Source organism: Anas platyrhynchos, chromosome 1 (assembly GCF_047663525.1).
Source record: "Anas platyrhynchos isolate ZD024472 breed Pekin duck chromosome 1, IASCAAS_PekinDuck_T2T, whole genome shotgun sequence".
NCBI classification, from domain to species: Eukaryota; Metazoa; Chordata; class Aves; order Anseriformes; family Anatidae; genus Anas; species Anas platyrhynchos.
Genome location: NC_092587.1, coordinates 7,981,629 through 7,996,597, shown reverse-complemented (window position 1 = coordinate 7,996,597; position 14,969 = coordinate 7,981,629). Strand labels below are relative to the sequence as shown.

The 14,969-nt window shown below is 38.9% G+C and overlaps 1 protein-coding gene across 6 annotated transcripts in view; it reads left to right on the top strand.

The window, feature by feature from the left end:
* Nucleotides 1–14,969, top strand: part of GRM3 (glutamate metabotropic receptor 3) — a 106,324-nt gene that overhangs the window by 77,234 nt on the left and 14,121 nt on the right. The window lies entirely within an intron of this gene.

Here is a 14,969-nt window from a genome sequence, read left to right as displayed (position 1 = left end):
AGGGAAAAAAAAGCTGTATAGGCCCAGTCCCCAGTTCCAGCAGCAGGACCTGAGAACACAAAACCCAGCCCATGGCTAAACATACTCATTCTCTGCCTGTTTGGACTTTCAAAGAGATGTAGGCTGGTTTACCTACTTGATCTTCCTATGCTCTTTGTTCCCTCCTAAGGGTACAAGTGCAGCAATTGATGTTCTGAATCATGATGCTCTTCTGCTGATAGAGAGATGCTGGTTCAAGAGGCTGTTACCTTGTATTACCAGAACAACAAAGAAGTGCTGAACAAAAGCAAAGGGCTCTACAGGAGAGAGCACAGAATAAACTTAAATTCTCACAGGTGCCCAGACGCTTCTTGGTGGAGAGGAGTGCACAGGGGGCTCTTGAGAGGGACATGATCCAGGGATGAGCACCAAAACAAGGCAGAGGTCCAAGCATCCAGAAACATCTCTCCCTCTGAAGGATGGAGAGGCATGTGCAGAAACCAGCTCCACTAATCTTTTAAACTCCTTTTAGCCACCAGAATGAAACAGAAAAGCACTATTACCATTGCTCACAGCTATTACAGTGAACCTCAATATTTGGCACGTGCCAGGACATGGAACATTAGCACAGACAGTGCAAAAGAGATGTCACTGCTTAGGAAAAAGGGACGGGGAACTGCATAGATGTGCTCTGTATGTTGCTCCTGATCTTGCTGCTCCTCCAGGACAAAAGCTACATGGTCAAACCTTGCTCATATCAGACAACATCCTCTCCTGTGGGTAAACAGAATGATCACTTAAAATGAGAAAAGGGTTGTAAAAGTCAGGTCTGATTTGTCCCCATTCACCCACCGGACTTTATAACTTTTTTTTATATATATATTCCTGCTTGGCTATATATTTCTCTGTGAGGTTTATTTTCTTTTCTGCCTCCCCACTCATATTCAAAGGGAATGAAATTGAAACACAAATTTGCCTTCTCATTTTCTCTTGAACACTGCTGACTTCTGTGGTGGGAAAATACTTTCACAGGCCATTTCTGTGGTAATTCTTCAAATTATATAGGAAAAAGCTTAAAAGTCATGTTCTGCAGCAGGCAGATGTCACCTTACTTCTGAGCACAAGGACACTGCAAAGCCCCTGCTCTGGGATTTAGCTTTAAATATGTCCCATCAGATGTCCACTCTGAAGCTCGGATTCCTACAAGGCTTTCATGGAGTACAGATGAACAAATGATGTGAATGCAGATTACAGATACATAAACTGCAAAGGCCAGGTGCATGTTTGAAGCACAGAATAGCCGCTGGTAGACATGCAGACTGAAGCTAGAACACAGCCCCAGATTCTGCAGCAGGCAGCCCTGCTGCTCCATCATCTCACCCAAGGAGCTCCTGTTCATCAGGTCAGATCCCCTTTGCATCCCACATTCAGTCAGTCAGTCCATGTGGATCTGCAGTGTCTTTCCTTTTTGTTTATTTACCCCTCCAAGAGGAATCTGTGCAGAAATGTTTTGCTTAGCTCTTCCTAAAGCTTTCAATATGTGTGCCTGTTTTTATACATGTATATTAATGTGCATATACATGTATATTTATGTGTGCATATCATAGACTCATAATTTATGGAAGCATGCAGTTGAAGAATAAATCAGGTTGGAAGGGACCTCAGGAGGTCTTTAGTCCAACCTCACTCTAAAAACAAGGTCAATTGAAAGATGAGGCCAAATTGTTCAGGGTTTTACAGATGTAAACTGGCTGAAATTAAAATTTAAACATTTTGCTGTGGAAAAATTTAAACTCGAGCTTAGTTTTGAGGTATCACGATGGCAAACAATCAGATCTGCACCCCAGATGCCTTCTGTACCATGCACTGTAACATGTAAGCTGCGTACTTGGTGAACTGCCAGCAGGATGCAGACATTGCCACCTCTAGGGCACTACTCCGAAATAAAACTTCCATTATAATTTCTCTTGCCATGACAGTAGGTCTGCAACCTACCTGTTAATGGTGTCATAAAATGTTGCCTGTTCGTGCTTTCATTTGATGCTATTTAACATGAATTGGCCCAAGTGAGCAGGAGCAGAGGTGGAATTCTGCCCTCGCCTCCTGAGATGAACTCCGGCAGCAGAGGTTGAGGTGTGCTGCCTCATTGCTTCCCAAGCACAAGGTATTTCTGCCTCCTGCCACCACTCTGCTGTCAGACCTGGGCACTGAGCTCCCATGGACAAGAAGATGGGAAATGCAATGTTGGCAAGATGCAGAGCAGCAATAACTATTGGTAGTCCTCAGAAAGACTGGAAGAGTGCTAACTTTGGCCTTCACCCAGGTGGGTGTCATTCCTGGAAAGTCTGCAGAAGCCACAGTCCAGGCTCGTTAAAACAGCATATTTAGGTGAAGCTGCCTTGACATCCCTAAAATAACAAGCAGTTCTCCATTTTGGTTTCTTCTAATCCAATCTAATCCAATATTTATATTAGCCACCAGCTCAGCTGAACTGTGAAAAAATGAACATGAAGTTAAATAGCCCCTGCTTTGCATGCAACTTATAGTCAGCTTTGTTCATAAGAGCCTTTAGGCATCTTATAAATCTATAGGATGCCCAGGTGTGTAAATGAGAACGAGATTAAACACCCTGTGTTTATAGAGCAATGCATGACTGAAAACTGAGCAGTGCTTTTCTTTCAGATCACACATTTGAGAGACAGAAGGCTCAGTAACCTAATTTCTCTAAATCACAGACTTTATGTGTTTGCCTGCTGTCTGTTTTATAATAGTTATTATTTCATCTTTTGTTTCACTGGCAAATGCCATATGAATCCCAAGCACCTGGGTCTTGCACAGCAAAAGTGCTCGGAGGAGCAGGAGGGCTCAGGCAGCCTTTTCATCCCCCAGCCAAACACACTCACTTTTCCAGTCCCACATGTCTCCACAACCCTGGAAATACCATAGGATTATGTTATTATTCTTCATACAGATTTGCCTGTGCAAGAATTCACATGTTCAAGCTGTCAGGACTGCTTCTTGTGACCTGGAAGAGCAAGGTATCACACCAGAAAAAAAAAGAAAAAAAAAGAAAAGTCTTGTTCAGGATTCCTGCTCCTTACATTTTAATATCTAATTTGGCTCTGAAAAGCCCAGAGGATGACCACATTCTATTGTTACCTCCTATAGAAAAGTACTTTAGCACTTCCAGAGGTAATCTCAGTTAGTATTACTCTCATGGTGAGGTGCTGTTGTAATGGCTAGAAAAGGCAGGGGCTGCACTCAGAACATGACAATGACAGTACTAATGAGGATGAGGACAAGGACAAGAACACGAGTAAATTGCATAGGGACACAACAGGACAATGTGACACACTGGAAACACAAACTGCTCTTTTGGGCAATCCAGGTGTGTCCTGGACTTCCACTGTCCCAGAGAAAAAGGTCTTTTCAAACGATGATGCAGAAAACCACAGAAAGTCACAAACTCAGACGACTAATTCCCAAAATATCTCAATGTTACATTATTTTTTTAACCAAAACTCTATTTTTGACAGCTAATAATTGTGCTAGAAAGACAGAACTGAAAGCATCTTGTACAGAAAAATATTTTTTTCTCAAGCAATATCTTAATATCACTTCTTTCCTGGAAGACTTTTGCTTCACCTGTTAGAGTACATTACAAAGATATTCTGAGGCTCAACTAACTAAAGGGGATCAGGTACCAAACCAGCACAGCTACATTAATGTGACGCTAACCTTCAGAGTAGCCTGGTGCTGCAATCTAGACACAGATCCCGAATCCCACATCACTTACACATAACAGATTTCCAGGTAAACCAGCCACAAGCTGACTGCTGTACTTGTCCTTGTTAAACTACAGCCCAGATGAGCACGTAAATCTATTCTGGCTTTCTGTAAAGCTTGAGCTATTCCCTTTAAGCTTGTCTCTGCCTATTTCCAGCTCAGTACAGAAATAATTGGCTTAGTGATACAGTTGTGTTTCTTTGTCTGAAAGATTGAATCATTTAAAAAAGGAGAAAAGAACTCAACCAAACCCCAAAACAATTCTTGTGTATTTTTTTTCACTAACACATTTTTTCTCAAAAATTTATATTTACCCTTTCCTTTCGTGTAAAAGAATCAAAATCATGAATCAAAAGAACTACTTAGTTTCAGAGGAATGACTGAAGGGATTTGCAGATCCTAACACAAACTTACCTTTCTTATTCATGCAAATATTTTTTACAAGTAAATAAGTAAATAACAATAAAAATAAAAAATAAAAATAAAAAATCACTCAGGCCAATATATCCCACCCACCTTCTAAAACTGAGTTCTTAAAAGCAACCAGCTCTGCACTTTCATGGGGCAGAAACTCCTTTTCTGTAAGAGCACTCTTCACAAACTGACCTTCCACATGATTTCCATCAACTGCAAACTCGATGGAGCTGGCAGAGAAATGTGTTCAAGGGTCACTTTCTTTCATTTCCTCATCTGTTAGATCCACATTTCTAAACACCTCTAAAAGCATTTCAGAGAATGTCTGCTTTGGCATCACTGCAATATTTATGGGTATTTTGTTAGCAGATACAGGATATAATGTAAAAAGATATTTCATTGCTATTATCTGAGTGAGTCATTTCCTTGTGTTTTCTTCTTCCTGCCATGAAAACATATTGTGTCTGAGGATGTAACCAGTGAATACAAAGAATGCTAAAATTCTTCAAGGCAGCAGGAAGAACACACATATTCATGCACAGGGGTATCAGAGCAGAGAAGCTTCTAAAAAATTGGCCACAAAACCCCAGCTGGAGCATGGCTCAGTCACAGAAGACATCCTTTGATTTGTTTTCTCACCTCTCGCTCCAGCCACAGAGCAGTAAGTCAAAAGCAATTGAGCTGCTCACCATTGGGATGCAAAGGGGTTCAGTGGTAAGCCACAGTGGTGATTTCTCCAGATATAAATATTTAATCTTGAGGCATATAAATCATAAACTAAGATCATTAAGTTGTCTTGTAGGGCATACACACCCAAATTCACTAACTCTTTAGTCCATAAGAAGAGCACAAACCAGAAGCAGTGGTGATGTGAAGAGTTGCTGCTAACACCCAGTAAATAGAAAGCAGAGGTTTGTGTGCCTCCCACTCCGAAGGACCCAGCCACCCCAGTTTTACACCCACTTTTCATTTCCTACAGTTTTGCTTTTCTTGTTACAAACCCATCTTTCTACTTGCCAATACATGAATCATCTCATCTCTTCTAGTCTAATGGCACGTATATATCTATCATTTTCCCTGCCAAAGAAATTCAAAAGTACTTCTGAAAGCTGAGAGACACTAGCTGAATGTGTATGTGCTATCAGTCCTCACTTCAACAGAGGTTTCATGCTGTACATTTTCCTATTTGCTGCTACACACAGATTCCAGACAATTTGCTGGACAACAGAATAAGCTAATGCAGCAATTCCTTTGTTGAAATGAAATATTTACCACATCTTTGGCTGAAATGTGAGTCTCAGCTAAGACACATTAGTCTTAGCTGGGGAAAGAAAAGGTCTGTGATGAGAGGAAACAGGGAATCTGTTAGTGCGAAAAAACTGGGTGAAGCACAGCCCTGAACAAAGACTTCACACAGAATGTGTCCCAGAAATCCTGTGTAATCCTGTGGCTGAGAATGTACAGACTTTTGGGGTGGAAAGTGTTAGCTGCATCTGATGTCACTTTGACTCCGTGACACATTATCAACCACACTCTCATATGGGAAGGTTGCATCAGGAGACAGACGCTCACTCACTGTTCTTTAAAATTCTGATTTACTTAACCCAATTAGCACTACTTCATGTATGATTACTGATTTTGTATTAGTGAAATGTAGTAACCAGCAAATCCAAAAGCAGCAATCTTTTCCTACAGAAGGAGAGGGGGAGAACCTCCTAGTTTTCAGTAGCAACACTGGTGAGTTACAGCATCCATGACCAGGAGATAGTCCCAGGAGTCAGATTCTTCTCTCCATTTTTCCTTTGCTCCCTTTCTTCCAGAAGACTTTATAGTCCTTGTAACTTCTCATTTTCTTCTTTGTGTTTTCACCATGCACAGGATGTTTTGCATATGGTGTATATATGTTCTTCTTTCTCTTGATTATATTCTAAAAACAACCCTGTCTTGTTTCCAAGCTTGAATTCATTTAGTGAGCAGCAACAGATCCTTTGTGCATGTACATCTGGAGCCTCAGGCATCTTCCTGTGCTTCAGCTACAGAACTCTCCTACTCTCTTCCTTTGGGAAAACTTTCTTTGTGATTCTTTACCTTTTACAGTTAATCTTAAATTTGCTACAAAACATTAGAAAATGCTTGATCGTATGCAAATGTAGCTGGGCATGCTGAACTCTTCCAGTCTAGGCAGCAATGACATAACTGCTTGTACCAGCAGAAAGTTGGGTTCTTGTGATCCCTTCCAATGTTCCTTTGATGTAAGTAACCATACGTTATGTGACCCTCACAGTCTTGAGAATGAAAGATATAGCAACAAACAAATTTTACCTACAGTTGTTTGGTTTTTGTTTTCTTTTCCATGGTGTTTATGTATGGCCCTGGTGGAGGGAGCAGCTGATCATTGCTCCAAATCTTGATGTCAGTTCAGTAGATTTTTCAACTGGCTGATGACAAACCTCCACCAGACAGTGGAAAATAAGACACTGTTGTGAAGCTGCTACTGGGAACTGATTAAAAAAAGTAAAATAAAAAAATAAAAAAAATTACAAAAATATGTTAAACTTTTTCTATTACATTTACACATGTATTTGAATGAATAGATAATGGCTCGTAACTGGAAGTTCAGTCCAATAATTGACAAAATAATTTGGGGAAAAAAAAAAAAAATCTTAAAGATTCATTGGAAAGGAAAATATCTCAAGCCAGATGAGGGTTTGAGACAGTGTTGTTAGTATTCTTTCTAGATCTTGGAAACACTTTATCAGTCTAAACCTATCAATGTGTCTCTGCTTCAACCATTAAACAGGGAAATAAATCAACATTTTCTTTTTACATTTTCCCCTGAGGTCCAGTGATTGCTGTTGCTGAACTGATTCAGTGGAGCAAAACATTAGCAAAAATGATTCTGTGCTCTCAGTTTTATCTTTTCTTCCTGAAAGCAGAAGAATTTGCAAGTATTAATAGGACATGCGGCTTGCATGTTGTAGGATAATGCACACCAGTGAACACTGATGATGCTGGGAGAGGTGATGTGGTTCCTCCATATCTGGTGTGTGATATGCATGAATAACATCAAAATCCAGGTGTTCTTATCCTTTATCTCACTATCTTTACTGAAATTCATTGGTGTGAGCACCCACTTTCACATCTAGATTGACTGACTCAGCATTTGTTCATTCATGAGACACACTCTGTTGAATGTTGTCTTAACCTGTCATTTTTATTAGATGTGCATTTCTAGCTATTGCTTTATTATATGGAAATCAGGAAAAAGAAATATCCAGAATCAAATTTTACAAAGGGAGATAAATCATATTTGATGTACCAAAATTCAGCTCAGCCAGCTTTCATATCTTCCTTAACATATCTAGTTTTTTGCCCTAATAAGAGAAATATCAATGGAGAAAGCTCCCCACTTTCCTAATGGTAACTCAGTTTAGCCAGAGCTCGCCTTTGGAAGTGCCTATTTCTCCCCACTGATTCTAGGAGATCTATAAAACTACACATATGATGTAAACATCCTGAATAAGTTTAAATTAAATAAATATAAGTCACTTTTTTCACATGCATAGTACATTCACAGAGAAATATCTGATCCTCTGCAGAATCTTAACCATAGGATGCATGAAACATTTACATTTCCAGCAGAATTCCAAGTTTTCTTTGTTGGTCTTCCACCAGATGTGCCAAACATTATACCTGAGCTGCATAACATATCTGAGCGTAAAGGTTGCTATTTGTGTTTCACTATAGCATTGTTTCTTTATTCAAGCTTTGAACAATCCTACCACTCCTTTATTTCCGCAAAAGATTCAATAAATTTGAGCTTCAGTTATTTCAAAAAGATGCTCTCCTTAGAATTCACTGCTTCATGGTTTTATCTTCCTACTGGAAATACAATTTCATTTGGCAAATTGCCTCATTATTAGCAATTTGTAGTATGATTGCTGAGAGTTTTCAGCAGCTTTTTAACAAAAATAATAGCATAGAGTCATAAGATTAGTAGGAAGAGGCAATACTTTTATTAGACTTCCCACATAGCTGGGAAAAAAAAAAAAAAAGCTTTTGGCATGCTGTATCTTTGTCGTGTCTTGTCTTGCATCTTCATGAGGGCCTTGTGTTTCCAAGCTATATATTTTTAAAGGAAACAAAAAGCTATAAGCAATCATTCTGCAAATAGATAGCAATGAGACATTTTGCAACGGAAACTGTGTTTCCAAAAAGAAAATAAAAACCTGATATACTGAAGTCCAAGCAGAGTTGTTCCTTCAAAATATTTGAAGGTCAAAATTATTGAGCAATTTTTCTGATGACCTAATGGAGTTACCTTGTGGCTGAAAGCTTGTGCACTTCTTCCATCTATAGACTGTTCTAATGAAAAAATTCCTTTTATTACAAGCTTGAACATTCTTGATTTTTAGACCATCAAATCTACAACATTACTACTACTAAATACAATGATAGTGTTATAAGTAATTAAATCTATGTCAACCCACCTGATTTGGGATTGTTTTCATATCACGCCAATTAGGAAATAACTGCCAGAGGGTCTATTTCAAGGTTCATTTGGTTCTGATCTCTAAGGGCAAAATATCTAGCTGAATTATTCAGAGCACTGTCTAGAAGCACCTCTCTAATCCTCAAATCCCCACAGAGGAGAGAATGTTTTATCCACCTTCCTTTAATATTTTAAAAACTGAATCTATTCATATTTCCTTCGGGCTGACAAAAAAGGACAAAAAAATTTGTTAGCTGTTCAACACTTCCTTAACCACCAGCTATATGCAATCTGGGGGGTACAATTAGCACGTTACAGAATGGTGCCTCCAAAACCAGTAAGATTCATGTCTCTGTAACTTAACCGAATACCTCAGTTTGTCCAGAAGCAAGTGAATTTAAAATAAATAAATAAAAATGAGCCTTGAACTCCTCCAGCCACACCAGAGAGGCACTGAGAAACAAAGTGTAAGTCCCATTACAACTTCCCATTGCTGAGGTTAAATGAGAATGTCCTTCACCCAAAAGTCCACATCAAGCACAGGGAACTCCTAACCCCTTGAATGTAGAAAATCTCAACCAAAATCTCAAGGTCTGAAAGCAATGTTAATGTTCTAGTAAGTGTCAGATAACTGCCAGTGCATTTCAGAAAATACCAAAGGCCAACCCAGAACTTGTGGTTCTAGCTCCCAAGCTGTTGTTCTGTCACCCTAACAATGGTCATAATTCTTCATAATGGGATTGGGTTCCCCTTGCTTATGTTTACAAAGTAACTAGTTGGCCTGAGGGAGGAGTTAGACAGTTTAAAGTCATGGTTTAATTTCCTTTGTAATTACAAGTTGATTGCTAGTATAAATTACTCTGTATGCATTTAGCCTCTCGTGCCAGCCATTTCCTAAAGTGGATAATCTTAATTGAAAAATTAAAAGAGTGGTATCAATAAAAAGGCATTGCTATGGTGGAATCTCAAAATTCATTCCTATCAGTTATCAACCAAGTATACGTAAGGGGAGGAAAAAAAAGAAAAAAAAAGAAAAAGAGAGAGAAAAAAAAAAAGACAGCTTGGATGTTATTTTTTTGTTTTTCAAATTCTTGATTTATTTTTTAGTTTCTAATGCAACTTTAACAAAAGAACTTCAAGAAATTTTAATTTTAGGGAATACATTTTGTATTTTTAATGGAGAAATATAAGGGTTATTAAGTATTTATAAGTTTTTGCATTCCGTGTCTCAAAACAGTGAAACACAAATCCTTTAATTAAGCAGAAATCCCCTTTTTAATTCTCTAAAAAAAAACAAGAGTGGTTTTCTAATGAAAAACACATCTCCTTGATGAAGAGTTATAACTTCTAAGTCATTTTCCCTGAGACCTAAGGACCAGTCGTATGCCCAAGAGCTCCACAAGCAAGGGGAAAACGCATCCCTGAAGTGTAAAACATTACACTCGAGGGAAGTGTTTCATAAGAAAGGTAGCTAGGGAATTTCACCTTTAGCCAAACTGAGGAGAATGACAAGGTAAATTAATTCCTCTAATCTCTCAGACCCTTCTTAGTTTCTTTTGCCAGTTTCCACTTTACTTTTCTCCCAGACTGTTCTCTCTGATAGACCCCACAGCAGTCACAGCAGCCCGTGGGGGCAGCTTGCAGGAGATATATCTTCCCAGGTACTTTGAAGAGAGCTCATACAAGTTGCTGTCACTTGGCTCAACCAGCTGTAGGCCCTTCTGGTCCAACCGACTGTCACATGTATTCATGTCACCCAACTCACTCAACCCAACGTCTCACCTGAACACCTTTACGGTGAGTGTATCTGAGCTAGTCACTCTCATTATGGTTTGCAGGGAAAAAAAAAAAATAAATAAATAAATAAATAAATAAATGGGTACAGTTCAGCTGGCTCTAGATGAACCCTAGAAATACCTCTTTTTTCTAGGATAGGAACCTGGGATACCTAATTCATATGAAGCTATCTGAGTGCTAGACCTTTGCAGCTAGTCCCGGAGAAACATTTCTGTGTTTGACTACTGCAACCCTAAATGGGTCTGTGATGTGTTAAAAGTCCCTACAGCAAGTGATTTTCTAACCTGAGGGAGGAAACAAAGAGCTGAATGGAAAATAGGTAGACATAGAAAGGAAAAGTAAATTTGTAGAAGACTAATCAGGGGTGGTTGTAACCAGCTGCAACCCTGTGCCCCTCTCACAAAATATCCTGACATTGCCCATGTGCCCATGTCTCTACACATTTTCACGTACTAGACTTTTCCATCCTGCCTAAGCTGCTTCTGAGAAAAGCTGAGCCAAGAGAGAAGGCATTCAAATGCTTATACATCTTTTTTTTTTTTTTTTTTGAATGGAAAGAATCAATACTACTCATGACCCAAACACATCCAGAAATAATGGTGCGGAGGTTATAAGTGACTGCTCATCTGTGTGAAAGCTGATATTTTAAGCCCATTCATTTATTATTAATTGCGGAGAGGTACAAACCACTGACACCTCACTCTGAGTATTCCTTACACTGGAATTCCAATTGCCAAATTTCAGTGTCTCTCCTGCCAATCAGGTGTGAAAACAGCTGCATTATGCTGAGATAGAAACAGGAGTGGGTGGATCAGGTCTCCATTACTTGGTCTGAATGTTCAGCCAAGAAGGAATAAGTCACTTTGACCTCAGCAAACAACATCTAGCTAAAATTAAAAGAAAATTAGGAGATATATGGATTCTTGTGGTCCTTTGTGATACTTTCCAAGATAAGACATCATACATGCAGATGAGTCTGTTGAACAAACACACCATATCCTGTTGTTATATTATTACTGTTTTTTTCTTACAGTGTTTTAATAAGGCACTGCCCAGGATATGCAACAGGAAGGAGCAGAGAGCAACAAAACTATTTTTCCATTGAATACATAAATGTCTTGTTTCGCTGTCTTAAATCAGAAGTTCAGAGTTTTTGCAGCACTTTCTAGTGAGAGTGAAAAGATTTTACTCAACTTTCCAGAAACTCCCATCTGTTCCCTCTTTACATTTGCACTTGTTTTTAATTCCACTGTCTCCTTAGAGTCTATTGGCTGAATGTCTTTGGGGCCAACAGGCTGTTGAAGAAGGTGCCTTTGGTGCACACGATATTCCTTTCTACATTTCTTTCTGTACCTCATGAAATCCCACAGCTTTGCAAGCTGCCGAGCTGAAAAACTGCAGAGCCTTCATCAAGCCTTGTTATTAATGAATTGCCTCCTAGCTAGTGAGCTGTGCCTCTGATCAGTACCTTGTTTTGAAAGGATGCACTCTGCAAGCATGGAACAGATGCGTGTTTTATCAGCTATGAAAGATGTTCTCAGATGTAAGCATACGTGTCTTCGTTCTACCAGGAAGCGTTACAGATGTTATTTTCTATAAGACAACATCTATACACTCAGCTCTGTGCCAGACACATGCAAGACTCTGTATGCAAAACATCCTTCCTGGCCCAAAGACGTCGCTGGCAAACAAAGCTCTGTCTGATTCCAAACCCATTAAGATGACGCTCATTTTTTCCTAGGCTGCCCTGTCCCTCAACAGTTTCCTTGTGCCTAATTAGGATTTAAACTGCTTTGCTTTTTTTCACCTACTCATCCCTCGTTGAAAGATCCTGAAGTATTTTTCACCTAACTGACACATTCTGCATCGCAACTGACACAAATGACTGCATTGAGATGCATTTCAGAAAAGATTTCCCATACTGCCTCTTAAAACAATGTTTTACTTGATAATTAAATTAATCCCCCCTTCAGAACTTTCCTTCCGAATTATTTAATGTCACCAAGAGCTGTGCAGCCCAGACATGAAAAATTATAATGGTTTCCAAATGAAAGTGACTGATTTGCTTCTAACTGCATATAAGCAAAAACATAATGATTTTATATTCATGAGTTATGTGATAGAAAATATGATCCCAACCTAAGAAGACAGAAATGAAATTACATAATTTACTATATAAAAGCTACGCCATGTTCTTATCCATACCTGATACTGAAATAGTCATAAGGCTGCACAGTCTTTCTTCTGTTATTTGAACCTAAAGGAGTTTGTCCCCCACTTCTATAATAGCATCTTTCTCCTATGATAGGACTTCTTCACTAAGCCGACAGGCGTGGTCTGCCTGCACCATGGCTCCATAGGTTTCTGTTTTCTGCACTATGTGTACCTTTTTCTCCTATTCTCATAAATGTCACTGCTCCTATATCTTGATTGCAAAACTGCTGCAAGCTGGAGCACAAAGCATTGCTGGTTTACCTTTAAGTCATTTTTAATTACCCTTTCTCTTCCCTGATAACTTCTTATACAGAATTTCTCCTGGATAACTTGTTTTACATAAGGATAATTCACTTCAAGACATGCATGGGAAGGAGAAGACTCCAAGATACTGCTCAAAGAAGCTGAAGCTTATATTGTCAATCAGATAGCATGGATAGACCCAGGGGGACTTGCCTCTCATCTCCCAAGAGAAGAAAACAAAACACCATAGCCAGAACTCTGAAAAAGGTCTGGCAGAAATGTCTGTTTTAAAGATCACAGGTTTACTTACAAAACTGAAATCTAGCTATGAAAAAAATCTCGTAGTGATCTGTGACATAGCCTTGACATTTCATCTCTGGGAAGACCATCTGACAGTACACACAAAAATATTCTTTTAACCTAGAAAATAAAATCTTATTTTCTTATTTCTTTTCATATTCTTGCATATAAACATCTTATTTTTACTATAAAAATTAGATCAACTTTTCTGAAAACATGTCTTTTTGGAAGTGGTATTACAGGATCTAGAATATGTTGATAAATATCAGTTAAAATGCCTGAGTGATTTTACATAAAATCAGTAGGTATATTAATTGCTGCCACCCAGTGGGCTCATTTGTATGCTTTGGCTCACCATAATATAATTTAATACATCGTTGTTTGGGTAAATGACTTCATCCTCTCCATTTGAGAGAGTGCCATTTATTTTCCTCTATCAGCAGCCACTAAAAATGAATGTTTCCAGCTACAAGCTGTGGTTGATCTAAAACAAATTGTCCTACAAAAATCTTTTCATCATATTTCTAGAGTGGAAACAGCCTCATGGAAAGTAAAATACATGCGAGCTTCAAGCTAACTGAATGTAACCTGCTTAGCCTTCTGGATCTACCTGCAAAATCCAAGGCAAATACTTGGTTCTGTATAAATGACAAATGCTCTAGCAGAGTTACCTGCAGCTCCACTGGTTCCAGCAGAAGTCACCACTTCTCAGCACACCTTAGGACATGGCCTGTATGACATCGAAGTGAATAAACTGGCTCTTAAAACTGGGCTGCTGTGTTAACAATTTCTATAATCTATATAAGTGTTATGAATAATGAAATAAGACACTGGCAATGACGACACATTATTGAAGAGCTGTTAAGTGCTGCATTATGATTTCATTTAATGCTGCTTTTGGCTGAGAGAGCTTGCGTGCCTATGTGTGAGGAGGAGGAGGGAGTGAAGGGAGGCTGCTTAGTATTCTTCTTGTTGACCTATATTTTTAATTTAGCTACTTGTTTAATTTAGAGCATGTTCTTTTCAGAAGGACTGGCCATTTGGAGGAGTATTATGCTGTCCTTAATTTTTGTGCACTCAGAGGTCTTATTGGGTAAGACTGTAGTACAACTTGATGCCAAGAGTGAAGAAAAAGAGGGAGGAAAAAAAAAAAAGTCCACTTACATATTCCTGGATTACCCAGACTTAATTTGTAATCCTGCAAACCAAGGCTGTCCACCACAACATTGGATACAGGTGAGGGGGCAAAATGCAACAGAGAGCAAGGATAAGAACTGAAAATTAAAACTTAGTCTTGAGTCTTGATTCAAAACCAGAAGATTATGCATAGAAATAAATTATTTTCCTGCCTTGCCATAAGGTAAAAAGAAGGTTGAGTAAGAAGCACGCTTCCGGATATAGCTCCTGGGGAGGTCCTTTTTCAGCAAAAGGGACTGTCCCTTTTGCTGACTTTACTGGGAGTGCCGCAAAGTAAGGTAATGCTCTGCAGGAGAAAAAGGTGAAAGAATTTGGCCTCAGTGGTTTATAGAGGCTAAATAAATCTACTGCAACAAATCCAGTGTATCTGGAGGTTGAAATGGAGGAATATATTACATCCGTATACAATATTGCTGGTGCTCAAGCACAGCATGGGCACAGATGCAGGGAAAAAGATTTATTCCAGCAATGACAATGGAACCACTTCTGTAACCAAAGACACTGGGAATGAAATCACCTTTATTGCTCATCAATGGCAAAAAAAAAA